The sequence below is a fragment of the Lithobates pipiens genome, unplaced genomic scaffold (genome assembly GCF_037356315.1).
Source record: "Lithobates pipiens isolate NorthernLeopardFrog02 unplaced genomic scaffold, aLitPip1_a1.2 Scaffold_18, whole genome shotgun sequence".
Lineage (NCBI taxonomy): Eukaryota > Metazoa > Chordata > Amphibia > Anura > Ranidae > Lithobates > Lithobates pipiens.
The window spans coordinates 350,894,295-350,909,278 of NW_027507758.1; positions in this window are offsets into that span (position 1 = coordinate 350,894,295).

Genomic DNA, 14,984 nt, shown 5'->3' on the forward strand with positions numbered 1-14,984 from the left:
CAAGATACTTCCAACAGTAATGCAGACAAAGCGTTTGCTGCTCCAAATCTCAGCTCCATTTCGTCAAATAATATCCAATATGAAGGAAATAACAAAGGGAATTTGTGATTTAGCATTAAAACACTATCATTTATTGTGAAAGAAAGGTACTCAAATTGCAATATAAAAAGACATCATAGGAACAGCAAAGCCGCTCAGCCAGTCAGGTGTGGTGACATCAATGCTATCTCCCTTTGATGCGTTTCGTCATAACAGACATCATTAAGGGCTCTGGAGTGTTTACATTGTTGACCGATTTAGTTTATGTACTAGTATTACAGCAACTTGAAATATAAGCCTTAAAGGGGACAGTGCAACATTGTTTGTTTCTAAGGATTTTGATGTTCTTTTATTGAAATATTAATGCGTGCAGCTGTCTCTATATATTATCTTTTCGTTACTTTTTTGTTAGCACTAAGCACAGTTATATTTATACAGCAGTTAACCCGCTCAGTATAGGCGCAGCCCCACTGCAAGGGAGAATTTTCTAATTTCCCAAACATGGCCTTTATTGTTGATGTAGGAAAAGCAGCAGAAGTCTCTGGTTTATACAGGGAAATATCTGCTCAAGCAAGGTTCTTTGAAATGCAGCAAGGGAGAATGATATGTATTAATAAATTGATCCCAGAAATGTTTCCCTTTAAATGTCTACTTTTTTTCTTTAAATATTTGAGAAGTAAAGGAGGCGAAATTGAGAACATTGGCTGTTATATGGCCACATTATCAGTACATTCTTGCAGAAAAAAAAGGTGAATGGCTTCTTTTTTTTTCTTGGATGATCTGGGTATTATGTATTAAACATGTTCTGGAACATTCCATGATGCCTGCAATCTGTACCGAAGCAGAAGAAAATAGGTTCCATGTGTAATCTTGAATATAAAGCTGTTTTCAAGCCAATGCCAATATGTTTCTAAAAGCAATATTCATAAACACAGATAAAAATAAAAAACAGCTTAGTCGATGATCTGCCATAGCTTTGCAATGTGAGTATACAGTACAATTATCATTATATTATTATATTCAGTTTGGCATGAGACTTCTATTACTTTTTATGTCTAGAGTGGAACACAGGTTTATATTTTGGATTCACACCATTGTGTTGTGGTAAGGCATGTTCTAAACATTGGTCCATGGTGGCAGTGGCGTAACTAAAACCTTCAGGGCCCCCGATGCAAGAAACCATGAAGGGCCCCCCTGAACCCCAGCCAGGGCCCTTCCCTCCGAGTCCAGTGGTGGAACTCCAGGGCGTGGTCACAGGTATGCCCTTTGTGAGCCCTGTAGTTCCACCACTGGTATCAGTATTTATTTTTTATTATTTATTTTTTATTTTTAGGTGTCCCATTGGGGGACTGTCCCTAGGCAGGATGGGGTCCCTGTCCCCAGAAGAGATGAGGTCCTTTTCTCCAGGGCAGATGAAGTTACTGCCCCCAGGTGAGAAGGGGTCCCTGTCCCCACGTGAGAAGGGGTCCCTGTCTCCAGGGAGAGATGGAGGGGGTATGTAATGGTGTGTTCGGGATGGGGTCCTCTCACTCACCATGACCAAGCTGTAGGCCGCGCACTCATCCATGTTGGCCTGGGCTCCATCCAGTGTGCTCGACGGGCGATCAGCATATCTCCCAGGAAGACCTTTCATCATCTGTGTATGACGGGGAGGAGGGGGGGCTGGCAGACAAGCCTGCAGTGTCCTCTGGGGAGCCGACTCTCATAGGGCTTCACTGCATCTGTGTTCTTAAAGTTTGTTTACCAGGGAGAAGTATGCAGTGCAGTGTGGGCCGGACTCGGGGTGGGCTGGGGAGAACAGACATCGGACTGAGCGGCAATGCATGGAGCAGGAGAGGGGTACTCTGAAGAGCCGGCTGAGGACACAGGTCATGCGGGTAATGCACAACTAAAGAGCAGCCATATGTAGAGGGGGCTGCATGGGCCCCCTGCATCACAGGGCCAGGTTGCGGTCGCAACTGCTGCACCCCCTATAGTTATGCCCCTGCATGGTGGTGTCATTCATTTTGAATGGTACCCAGTGCTCAGCACCATGAGTAGTGCACAAGTGTGCTGTGGTGCACTGTATCAGGAAAAAAAGGTGCAGATATTTATTTCTGTTCATTCTTGTCACTTGGTAGCTTGTTCAAAATAAACCAGTTGCCTTAACGCAAGGCACGGTAACATATGACATAACACACTTACGTTAATGCAGCACACCAAAGCACATAGGTGATTTCAGGGGGTATTTAGAACTTGCCTACGGGTGAATAGCTAAGTGTCTTCCTCTTCCTCTTCCTACCTATTTTGGCTATGAGAATAAAAGTGGAAAAGTCCCCAATAGGACACAGGTAGCAAAAAAGAGAGAGAAAAAAATGAATGGGGCTAAAAGGCTCTCATACTCTAGCCAAAGTAATAAAAAAAAGGTTGTTTTTTTTTTACACTTTTTTTGGTGAATGGGTAGGGGTACAATGCTGCCGTTGCCAGCGGTTTAAACATTAATGATTTGTTATACAAGCTGTACACTCACTACTTTACATTGTAGCAAAGTGTCATTTCTTCAGTGTTGTCACATGAAAAGATAGAATAAAATATTTACAAAAATGTGAAGGGTGTACTCACTTTGGTGAGATACTGTATATATATATATATATATATATATATATATATATATATATATATATATATATATATATCTATATCTATCTATCTATCTATCTATCTATCTATATATATATATATATAGATATATATATATATATATATATATATATATATATATATATATATATATATATATATATTATGTATATATACTATACTGCCTGCACTGTATATATAGTCTACACTGCAGTGTATATATAAATATATATACTACACATTATAAATATATATTCATACACTGCTTGCACTGTATCTATAGTCTACACTACACTGACGATATATATATATAAATAAATATATACTAAATTGCCTCCATGACACTAACTAACCTGCCTCTAGCTAACGTTCTCTCAATTATTACATTATATACGGCCGCCATGTAAGCAGCCTCATATAGCGTGGGGCGTGGACTTAATTGGCCATATTTGGTTAACGGCACCCTGCCTTTGGCTAATCATGGCTCATACAGCAGAGTGCGCTATGATTGGCCAAAGCATGTAGGTCAGGTGCATGCTTTGGCCAATCATCAGACATCAATGCACTGCGATCTTGCAGTGCATTATAGGGCGTTCCGTGGCAGTTTAATTTGCGCAAACGCCCCATAATGTTTGGTATTTGCCGAACGGGCAACTTACGTTCGACTCAAACATCGGGACCATCCCTAGTTATAACTAGGGTTGCCACTTTTTCTTCAAGCCAAACCTGAACACTTTAGCACAGGGATCCTCAAACTACGGCCCTCCAGCTGTTGTGAAACTACACATCCAATGAGGCATTGTAAAACTCTGACATTCACAGACATGACTAGGCATGATGGGAATTGTAGTTCCTGAACAACTGGAGGGCCATAGTTTGAAGACCCATGCTTTAGCAGCTCACAGCAAAAACATTTTTTAGAGGGGAATGCTGTGGACTCTGCTCACCAAACCTCCCACTTACATCAGAGTTCCCAGCATTTCTGCTTAAATCAGGGTTCCCAAATACCCCTTTAATCAGAGTCCACCAGGTAAGAGACCCCTTACATCTGAGTCCCTCCCCCTTATCTTAGTATATTCACTCGCTCAGAGGCAAGAGAGAGAAGGGAGGGTGGGGGGAGACTTCAGTCACAGACATTGGATCGTGAGCTCACTCACCTGAGAATGGAGGCTCAGGTATCGACACATTTTATCCACAATGTATCTGCCCGTTTCCAGCCCACACATTCCTTTTCCTGAGGACCAGAACACCAGGAATTGGAGTGTGTGGGTGGGCAGACAGAGGGGAAGGGGTGGGAGGAGGAGGAGGAGTAGGTAAAGCTCTCTCTCCTCTCCTGTTCATGTATGGAAATGCCCTATGCACTCAGCGAATGTGGTACTCGGTTACTTGGGGAGCCAAAATCCATTGTGAATATTGTGTCCGGGTTTTTGGGGGTCTGAAACCCAGACACATGATTCAAAACCCGAACTGTCCGGGTGAATACTGGCCAGGTGGCAACCCTAGTTATAACTCCTGTCAGGTTTTGCCATCTATGTCCCAGTGGGGGAAATTCCCTTCACATCCTGTCCCATAGCCACAGTGGGAAGTGAAAAACAAATCCCATCAAAGCGAGGGAATCAACAGGGTCACTAAAAAAGGGTGCCTATTGGAAGATTTCCCCTCTATTCCTTGTTCTGGTAATCACTCAAAATGTAGGATTTTCTTTTACTTTTAGGCCGCGTACACACGCGCGGACTGTTCGCCCAACTTTGTCCGCTGAACAGTGTTTGGGCGGACAGTCCGCTCGTGTGTGGGCTTTCAGCGGACAGTTTCAGCGGACAGTTTGACGAACAAGGTTTTTCGGAAATTCCGTAAAACTGTCCGCTGAAACCTTGTTTCAGCGAACAGTCCGCCCGTGTGTAGGCTTGTTCGTCAAACTAAGTTCCGCGCATGCTCAGAAAGGATTTACACGCCGAAAGTTATAATGCAGTGTATAGGACGTCGTATTTATCGTCCCGTCGTACGTGCCGTTCACGTCATCGCGCACGGTTTCAGCAAACTGTTCGTTCGTCGTGTGTGGCCATGTCCGTCCATGCTAATTTTGAGCGGACTGTTTGCCGAAACTGTTTGACGGACAAAGTTGGGCGAACAGTCCGCGCGTGTGTACGCGGCCTTAGTGATAACAGTCACCATCACAAATAGAGACAATAAATCTCCCCACCAGGGACACTAACCACAATAAAGACCTGCCCGGGATTCTAATTCTTCTCCACTCTATCCAAAACTAAAAACTAAAAAAAGTTTTTCATTCAGTTATACTTTAAAATAAGCCAGTGTATGCTGGAATTCCCCCTTAGGTTAAAAAATCACAAGGCAAGGAGAGACTCTTATATTAATCCACACTGTTTGAAATGAAATAACGTGTCTTATTTGGTTTGTTGTGATCAAGAACAGATACAATTGAATCTAAATGGGGAGACAGCATGGAATTCTATACATCCAGGCAATCTTAGATCACGTATGGAAACTCTTTTGTGTCCAAACTGTTTGAGTAACTTGATAAGGCCGCACATTTCATTTAATAGCTGTCTGGTGCCCATAACTTTGAATATTATCTCCAGCAACTTTAGTTGAAATGTTTTCTATCAGGGTAAGAAGGGTGTGGCTCATCCTTAAGGGGGACTTTTCAATAAATCTACATTTTGAAGAATTACTGAAATATTTATATAAAGTGTATTTATCATTTTTTTATATTTTAATGTTTTGAAACTGCACTTCAGGTACAGATTTGTAGCTTCCTCATAGTTATATTTCTTGACTTCATTCACCAAAGTGCTAATGAACAACGCTTACCTCAAAATGTTGTCACTTTGTCGTTAAGCTTTTTTATTATTCTAATTACATGCTATCTCTGTATAGAGTTTTTGTTCAGAGCCCGTAAAATGTTTTTACTCTGCCTTAATGAACTCTAAGCAAACAGCTAAACACACAGATTAAAGCAGAACTCCACCCAAAAGGGGAAGCTACACTTGTTTGCTTCCCCCACCCACCCCCCGTCTGCTGCCATATTTCGCACCTTTCAGGTGGAAGCGGGTACCTGTTTTTGTTAGGTACCCATTCCCACTTCCAGGAGACCTTGCCGCAGCGCGGTTCCCGTAGAAGTTCGGCCCCCCTCCTCCTTCCACCAGTCCATTCAGAAAGCGCAGTGCATTTCACGCACACGCAGTAGGGAACCGGCTGTGAAGCCTCAAGGATTCCATTGGGAGGGCAATAAGGGGGGCATTAAGAAATTCTTGATCTGCCTGTAATAGTGCAGGAAGAGTAGTAGTATATTTACCCCTTATGTAAATAGTTTCTAATAAAAAGAATGAAAAATAGAAAGAATAGAACTTATGCTAGTACATACCTGCCCCTTTCGATCTTTTAGAGCCACAACTGAAGTGGGATTGCGCAGAAGCTACTTGGGCCAGTATTCTACCTGCTGCCTCCCCTTCTGCCCAGGTCAGTTGCTTCTGGAAGTATTGTTTCTTTCAGGCCCTGTCAGCCAGCAAGGATTCACTGCCAGTTTCCCTTACAAGTCGATTGAAAAATCTGCTGGGGGGCCGTTATTTTGGGATCCCTGTACAGATAAGAGTCCTAATGTTAAAAGCCAGCAGCTACAGTATTTGTAGCTGCTGACTTTTAATTTTTGGAGGGGGGGCTGGAACTCAGCTTTAAATACATATATGAGAGTGCTTTTACCTACCTACAGTTAACTACTTCCGGACCAGCCGCCGCAGTTTTACTGCAGCAGGCTGGCTCCCCTGCTATAAATCTATCCCCTATTTTGTAGACGCTATAACTTTTGCGCAAACCAATCAATATACGCTTATTGCGATTATTATTATTTTTTTACCAAAAATATGTAGAAGAATACATATCGGCCTAAACTGAGGGAAAAAAATATATTTATTATAGCAAAAAGCAAAAAATAATGCGTTTTTTTCAAATTTGTCGCTCTTTTTTTGTTTATAGTGCAAAAAAATACCACCAAAAGAAATCTCTATTTGTGGGGAAAAAAAGGACACCAATTTTGTTTGGATACAACGTCGCACGACCGTGCAATTGACACTTAAAGCAAAGCAGTGCCAAATCCCAAAAAGTGCTCTGGTTAGGAAGGGGGTAAATTCTTCCGGTGCTGAAGTGGTTTTAACCACTTGCCGCCCGCCCTATAGCAGATACACGGCAGCAAAGTGGTTCCAAAATCCTGACCGGACGTCATATGACGTGATCAGGATTTTGAGCTGCTGCGCGCCCCTGGGGGCGCGTATTGCGGCGATCGTTGTTGCGGGGTGTCAATCTGACACCCCGCAACTACGATCTCGGTAAAGAGTCTCCGACGGAGACTCTTTACCATGTGATCAGCCGTGTCCAATCATGGCTGATCACAGTGTAAATAGGAAAAACCGGTGATCGGCTTTTCCTCACTCGCGTCTGGCAGACGCGAGTAGAGGAGAGCCAATCGGCTGCTCCTCTGACAGGGGGGGTCTGTGCTGATCGATTATCAGTGCAGCCCCCCCCAGGATGCCCACACTGGACCGCCAGGGACGCCACCAGACCACCAGGGATGCACAGCACAAGGTAATCCTCCCTAGACCACCAGGGATGCCAGTCAGTGCCCACAATGGATGCCAATCAGTGCCCATAATGGATGCCAATCAGTGCCCACAATGGGCATCACTGATTGGCATGCATTATTGTTTGGCACTGATTGGCATCCATTAGTACAGTATAATGTAATACAATGCAACCTATCAGTGCCCATCTGTGCCGCCTATCAGTGCCCACCTGTGCCGCCTATCAGTGCCCACCTGTGCCGCCTATCAGTGCCCATCCGTGCCACCTATCAGTGCCCATCCATGCCCATCTGTGCCGCCTATCCATGCCCATCTGTGCCGCCTATCCATACCCATCCATGCCGCCCATCCATGCCAATCCGTGCCAGCTATCAGTGCCAATTTGTGCCACCTATCAGTGCCCATCCGTGTCGCCCATCAGTGCCACCCATCAGTGCCGCCTATCAGTGCCCACCAGTGCCACATATCAGTGTCCATCAATGCCACCTCATCAGTGCCACTTCATTGGTGCCACCTCATTGGTGCCCATCAGTGCCGCCTTATCAGTGCCCATCAGTGTAGCCCCATCAGTGGCCATCAGTGAAGGAGAAAACATACTTATTTACAAAGTTTGAAACTGAAACAAAAAAAACATATATTTTTTCAAAATTTTCGGTATTTTTAAAACTGTAGAGATGATCAAATACCACCAAAAGAAAGCTCTATTTGTGGGAAAAAAATGATAAACATTTCATTTGGGTACAGCGTAGCATGACTGCGCAATTGTCATTCAAAGTGCGACAGTGCTGAAAGCTCAAAATTGGTTTGGGCAGGAAGGTGTTTAAGTGCCTGGTATTGAAGTGGTTAAAGAATATCTATTTTATTTTTTATTTTTTTATGGAATACAGGAGAAAACCCACGGTCAGATTTATTTATTTTTTGGCCACTTTACCAATTAGAATGTCTTTATAAGAATAAAATCTTTGTCTCCTTAGGAAGATTTCTCTTTTCTTGTTGACCGGTAGACTCAACAGGAAGTGAAAGGATATGTTTAAATTGTGAGTTGTCCCATTTTAATATTTCCCCTCTATTCCTGTTCTGGTGGAAAACCAAAACTTTGGATTTACCTTCACTTTCATTCCTTGCCAGTAGCTATACTGTATGTATCTGAAGCAGTCAAGACCACATTTCTTTATAGCCAACAGATGCCGTGGCCTAGGGTGGCAGAATTGGGCAGCACACAATTCTCAACACATAATTTTCCTGACTGTCAATAATACATTTCCCTAGTTAATAGTTCCATACGGGCCCTCCAGATCAAACCGCTTTGCCTACATTACTAGTTGTCAGTACTAAGTGTATTGATGCATAGTTGACATGATAATTAACAGTTTCCTATGCCATTAGGTCTTATAATACACACAGGATTTTTTTTTTTTCTAGGGGCTTCTGGCATTTTTTTCTTGCCTGTAAACCCCCCTGTATGTTAGCTTATGTGTCCATGAACACATAGGTGTTTAGAGGAGTTTAGACACAGGAGCGTTTAGAGGCAGAAAAAAAATCCACGGGCAGTGTGTCCAAGAGCAGTGGTATCTTGGCATAAAAAATTTTCATGCCTGTAAACATGCCTAAACACTAGCGATGGGTGAACGGTTCGGCCCAAGCATAAATTCGGGCCGAACTTTCATTGTTCGGACGTTTGGTGGACATCCGAACAAATGGGTCGTTCAACCGTTTGTTCACCCCCCCTCCCCCCAACTGACCACAATGCATTGAGGCACTGAACAGTGTATTGCAAGCCCTGATTGGCTGAAGCAGTGAAAGCTTCAGCCAATCGGAGCAAAGAGCAGTGTCAGAGTCACGATTGGACACTGTCATCATGACTTTATCCAATCATGACTCATTCCTGCCCCACAATATGAAAGTATTCTTTCAATAGAAGACATTTTCAGTGTGATTTTGGTGTGGAGAGGGATAGAACAGAGCTCCATTCATCGCTATTAGTTAGTTAGTGCGCTATACTGTGCTATTTTGCTTCAATTGTCAGTGTAGAATATTAGTTTAGTGTCCGTCTAGGGATAGTTCTGTGTGCGTTACTGCCAGTTTAACGCCATAAAGTTTTGTGTCCATTACTGCCAGTTTAACACCATATAGTTCTGTGTGCGTTACTGCCAGTTTAATGCCATATCGTTTTGTGTGTGTTACTGCCAGTTTAATGCCATACAGTTCTTTGTGCAATACTGCCAGCTTAACGCCATATAGTTTTGTGCGTTACTGCCAGTTTAACGCCATTTACTTCTGTGTGCGTTACTGCCAGTTTAACGCCATTTACTTATGTGTGCGTTACTGCCAGTTTAATGCCATATAGTTTTTTGTGCCTTACTGCCAGTTTAGCGCCATATAATAAGGTACGGTACACTTGGCTCATTATATTGCAGTATATTATAATGTATCCATGGAGTGTGTCTGTGTAGTGTAAGTACTCAAATTAAAGTGCACCAAACACCACTTTACATTGATTAAAGTGCATCTGCATACAGATTTCTCCCTCCCAATAATGTCTGGGAGGACAACAAGGAGAGGCAGACGTTCCCTTGGCATTGTAAGGGAGCCAGCAATAAATGTGTCCACAGGCAAAGGTGGACATGGTGGTCAGTTTAGTGAGTTTGCCTGTGCTATCCAGCCACAGCATGCAAAGGAGGTGGTGGACTGGCTTATTAAACCTTCCTCATCCTCTGTCATGCAAGCAGAGACAAGTGTGCAGTCCCCTGCAGTTGCCAGAATGGATAAACCTGCCTCTTTGTCCACAACTATTCCTGCCATAGCCCAACAACAGCCATGGAGGTGACCAAAAGTGTCAGCCACTTGCTCCTTGATGATGCCTAGCCATTACTGGATGTGGAATCTCTGCGGGATTTCGAGGTTGCTTAGCTTTGAGGGTATTCAATCATTTCATCTGGAAGAATGTTTTGGTATAGGTTTCATGGGCACAATTAACACCCAAAGACCAATTTTTGAGCCCCTGTTTGACAGGTGCATATCATTGCAATTTTTTTCAGCATGGCCAGTTCTTGCTTTCATCAAGAGTACCTCCATAGGGTTATGGTGGAAAGGCGCCACCAACACCCAAAGACACATTTTTCTGCACCTGTTTGACAGGTGCATATCATTGCAATTCTTTACAGCAAGGCCAATTCTTGATTTCATTAAGAGTACCTCTATAGGGTTGAGGTGGGAAGGTGCCACCTACACCCAAAGACCAATTTTTACACACCCATTACTTCTACCAGCCAAAGTGACACCATTGTGGCCTCATCATACACACTGGCTCCCCTGCTGTTGCTGAGCAAAATCAAGGCAGTTTGCAGGGAACATTTTTTTTTTTGGGCTTTATAAATGCAATTATTGCTGCAGCAGATTCTGGACATGGTACAGATCTGCCACTTTACAGGTAGACTAAGGGGACACCCCAGGCAGTATATTGGAAAGCATTTTTCATTTTTATGCTTGCACTTTAAAAATAAAAAAAAACACTGCTCATTTAAAAATTATGTTTTTCACAAATCTGGACCCCTATAACCATTGTATGCTCAATTACTTGCATATAAGCCTTCAAAATGGGCACTTTTGATTTTCGACGTTCGGGTCCCATTGACTTTAATGGGATTCGTTATTCAGGTCTGAACTTTTGCATTGTTTTTCAAAAGTTCTGGTGCAAACCGAACAGGGGTCAGTCCGGCCATTCTTACTAAACACGCGCAGAATATTATTTTGGCAAATAGAGTGAATTAACACCCAAGAGCTTGGTGTGCTTAAACACGTTACCTGTGTTTACAGGCATCTACCATTTTTTCTCCCAAAACACTGCTGCCAGGAGGAACAGCGTCTAGGAGAGATATCAAAATGTCCAGTGTGCATGAGCCTCATAATGACACAGGAAACTGATGTGAGTGGCGTGCACCACCTTAAAGTGGAGGGCCACCCTGAAAAAAGAAAATACATTAAAAATGTGAAAAAAATCATTAAAAAAAAGAAAAATATATTTTTTTTTTACTTACCAGAAATGCCTGTTGCTAGGCACATCATCCTAATCTGCCTCTTCCTCCTCCGCGGAGATCTTCTTTCTTCCCTCCTCTGTGCGGCGTCTTCTGGGTAATGGGTCACGCTGTGTTCTGGGAACTGTGTGTCCCAGAACACAGCGCGTCCCATTCACAAGGTGCTGCGCGACTCGCGCATGCGCAGTAGGAAACGGGCAGTGAAGCCGCAAGGCTCCACTGCCTGTTTCCCTTACCCAAAATGGCACCGCCGGGACCCGAGACTGAGGGACGGGTCAGCCTCGGGCGGCCGACATCGCGGGCACCCTGGACAGGTAAGTCTACTTATTAAAAGTCAGCAGCTACAGTGTTTGCAGCTGCTGACTTTTTTTTTTTTTTTTCAAAACTGGCCCTCCTCTTTAACAAAAACAGACCCGTTTCAAGTCTCTGCACCAACCACACAAGTTTCTATTTTAGAGTGAAATGGAAACTGACATGGGTTCTTAATTAATAAAGGGATCCCAATAGTTTTCAATAAATAAAACTGCAACAGATGCTCACCAGGTTTGACCTTGCAAACGGGTGAGTGGGGGGAGTATGGGGCAGCTCAGAGAGATCCAGAGCAAGCAGTTTCAGCTCTCCTGCTCTTTATGCCGTGTCTGGAGATGTGACAGACAGCATAGAAAACAAAGCAGATCACTCCTAAGTAACAAAAGTGCTTGTGTCCCCTGTGTTAATTAGAAATTGTGACATCACTGCCATAATAGGGTAATGATTTAATATGCATCCCTGCCCCTTTATTTATGTACAGCTGTAGGACACAGAATCCTCCAGCAGCAGCTCATTGGGCCAGCACTGACAGTTTCCTTCCTAGTTCAGCTGAACTTAGGTTCAGACTGAACCTAAGTTCATTCCTAGTTATAACTATCTACCTTTTGTCTTGTCTTCCTAAAAGAATAAAGGTGCACTTTCTGGCATGACATAGGGACTATGCACTCCTGTGCCTAAAGCTTCATAGATGCGTACCTTCAGTGTTAGATTTAAGTCACTGCTGCCTGTTAGTTTTGTGAGATTTGGTGAGAGATTTTTAGTGATATCACTACTTGCCTACTGTTCTCCTTGCTGGAGACTCTCACATGAGAAAGTAAAGCCCTGCCTTAAACAAGATGGCTACCTCCATCAGAAACACAGTGCAGAACAAGGCATGGTGAGTCAATAATAGGAAAAGATCAGCTGCAGTGAGACCATAAGCCAATACCGGTAACTAGTCTTTTCCCCCTATTGAGTTAAGGTGCTTCCAGTGATAGGTGCTGTTAATGATACAACATACAAAAATATTTTTAAAAATTGTGCTCTTCCTACGTTTTGCCAACAGTCTGAGGAAGGCCCTATACTGTTCCAACATGACCGTTTTAACCATTCACCAAAGCCAGTTCCAAAGAGATATGGTGTGAGAACTCTGGTGATCAGGAACTTGAGATTCCTGCAAAGAGCCCTCACCTCAACCCTACTAAACACCCTGGGGATAAATTGGAACACCAAATGCATTGCTTTTTTTGAGAGGTGTGCAATATTCATAGAATAATTATGAGAAATATATAAAGGGAAATAGTCTCTTTCAAATAAGTCCTGGAGTGCAGCAGGGCACAGTTTTAGTAAAGTTTAAAGTCAACACTGCCATCATGGGAGTTTGATGTTGGAGCAAATGGCATGGTAATGGGTTTCCAGGCACCTAGCTTGGCCTTTAGCAGTAGTTCTAGGAAACAGCACTGGAGGAAAAGCAGAGGCCACAACACAACCCAAAACAATTAGTAATTGACATGAAGAATATAAAGCAATGTTTTTAGTGTATAGTATACCCAGACCTGTAGAGTGTTCATTAAGAGTATAATATCTCCTTTCTTGATACATTTACTCAGGGTGGTTACCTTGGGGGCATTCACAGTATAGGTGTTTCCTTGTAGGTTTACCTACCTAGGGACTGAAACTGTGTGTACACTGAGCAGTGTGGAATTTTTATGAGATAGTTAAATGAATCACATTGATAAGAATTGGGACTTAAAAGACTCATTTATTATTTTGATAACGAGTATCAATCAGTTCCCAACAGTAAAACTGTAAACTATGTCAACATTTAAACTAGTTAAAAAGTGGGTGAAAATGTAGAAGATTGTAGACGCTAAGACTGTAGCATAAAAGTGATGACTCAATGTCTCAGCTATGCTAAGGAAATAATGGGATTTTTTATACTCACCGTAAAATCCTTTTCTCTGAAGTTCATTGATGGACAGCTCCTTTAATTCTTGACCTTAGGGTTATCATGACACCTTCAGGAGAGGAATAGGCAGAACATGAAACACATGTAAAAACAGCAAGACTGCACAACACTGCCCAGGGGGCGGTCCCTCTGGCTATAACCCCTCACCCTGCTTCCTGAAGCTCAGGTCGTCAAAAAGCAGTACAAACATAAATAGGAGGGGTGGGTGCTGTGTCCGTCAATGAACTTCAGAGAAAAGGATTTTATGGTGAGTACAAAATCCCATTTTCTCTTTCATTCATTGATGGACACAGCTCCTTTATTCTCAACCTTAGGGATGTCCCCAAGTAGTGTCAAAAAAACAAGGGGTGGAAACAGCAAAAACATAACTTCACCCACAACAAAAGGAACACCATAACAGAGGAGTTGCCGTTTTAAACGGCCGCCATCATAACCTGCGGCCAACTTATGCATCAAAGATGCGTTCACAACAAACTTGTAACTGAAAGAAAGGCTGAGCTCCTCGTTCCTCCTTGATGGTTGACATATGCCACCACTTTGGCGTTGTCTGACTGGATCCTGACCAGATGCCCCTGTAGCCTCCTGGACCATGTGGAGAGGCACCTTCTGATCGCCCGAAGCTCGAGCACATTGATCGGCAGTTGGGATTCTTCCCATGACCAGAGGCCCTGGGTTGACTGTACACCCAAAACTCCCCCCAACCGGTCAGGCTGGCATCCGTTGTGATCACTGTCCAATGGAGAGGAAGGAACGATCTCTCGGACCTCAGCCACCAGACAAGGGAATCCCTGACTAACTGGCTCACCCAAATTTGACAATTCATGGACAATGGAGATTTGTTCCATTTTGACAAAATCTCCTTCTGCAAGACTTGAGTGTGAAATTGAGCGTATGGTACCCCTTCTAAAGTGGCTACCATGAGGCCCAGAACTCGCATGCAGACGCACAGTGATGACCACCTGCGGTTCATCAACAACTTCACCGCAGCTTGAAGAGTTTGCAGCTTGTCTGAAGGGAGAAAAACTCCCGCTTCTGAGGAGTCCAACATTAAGCCCAGTTACTCCAGGCATTGAGTTGGCACTAAGACCGACTTCTTTAGGTTCAGCACCCAACCAAACTCCCGGAGAGTCTGCATGGTGATCGCTACATCCCCTTAATTCTGAGGCAGAAGCTGCTCTCAGAAGGTGGCCATCTAGGTAACCCATGATTGTGATCCCATATTGCCTTAACAACATTTTGGTAAAGACTCAGGGTGCTGACGCCAGGCCAAAAGGGAGAGCCACAAACTGGTAGTGCTCTTCCCCGACTGCAAACCGCAGAAACCTCTAATGCCTAAATGTGGATATCCAGGAACGCCAGGAAGTCCCCCTAATGGAGTGCAGCGACCATGGAGCAAACTTATTCCATCCTGAACCTTTCCACTTTCACAAAGCTGTTGAG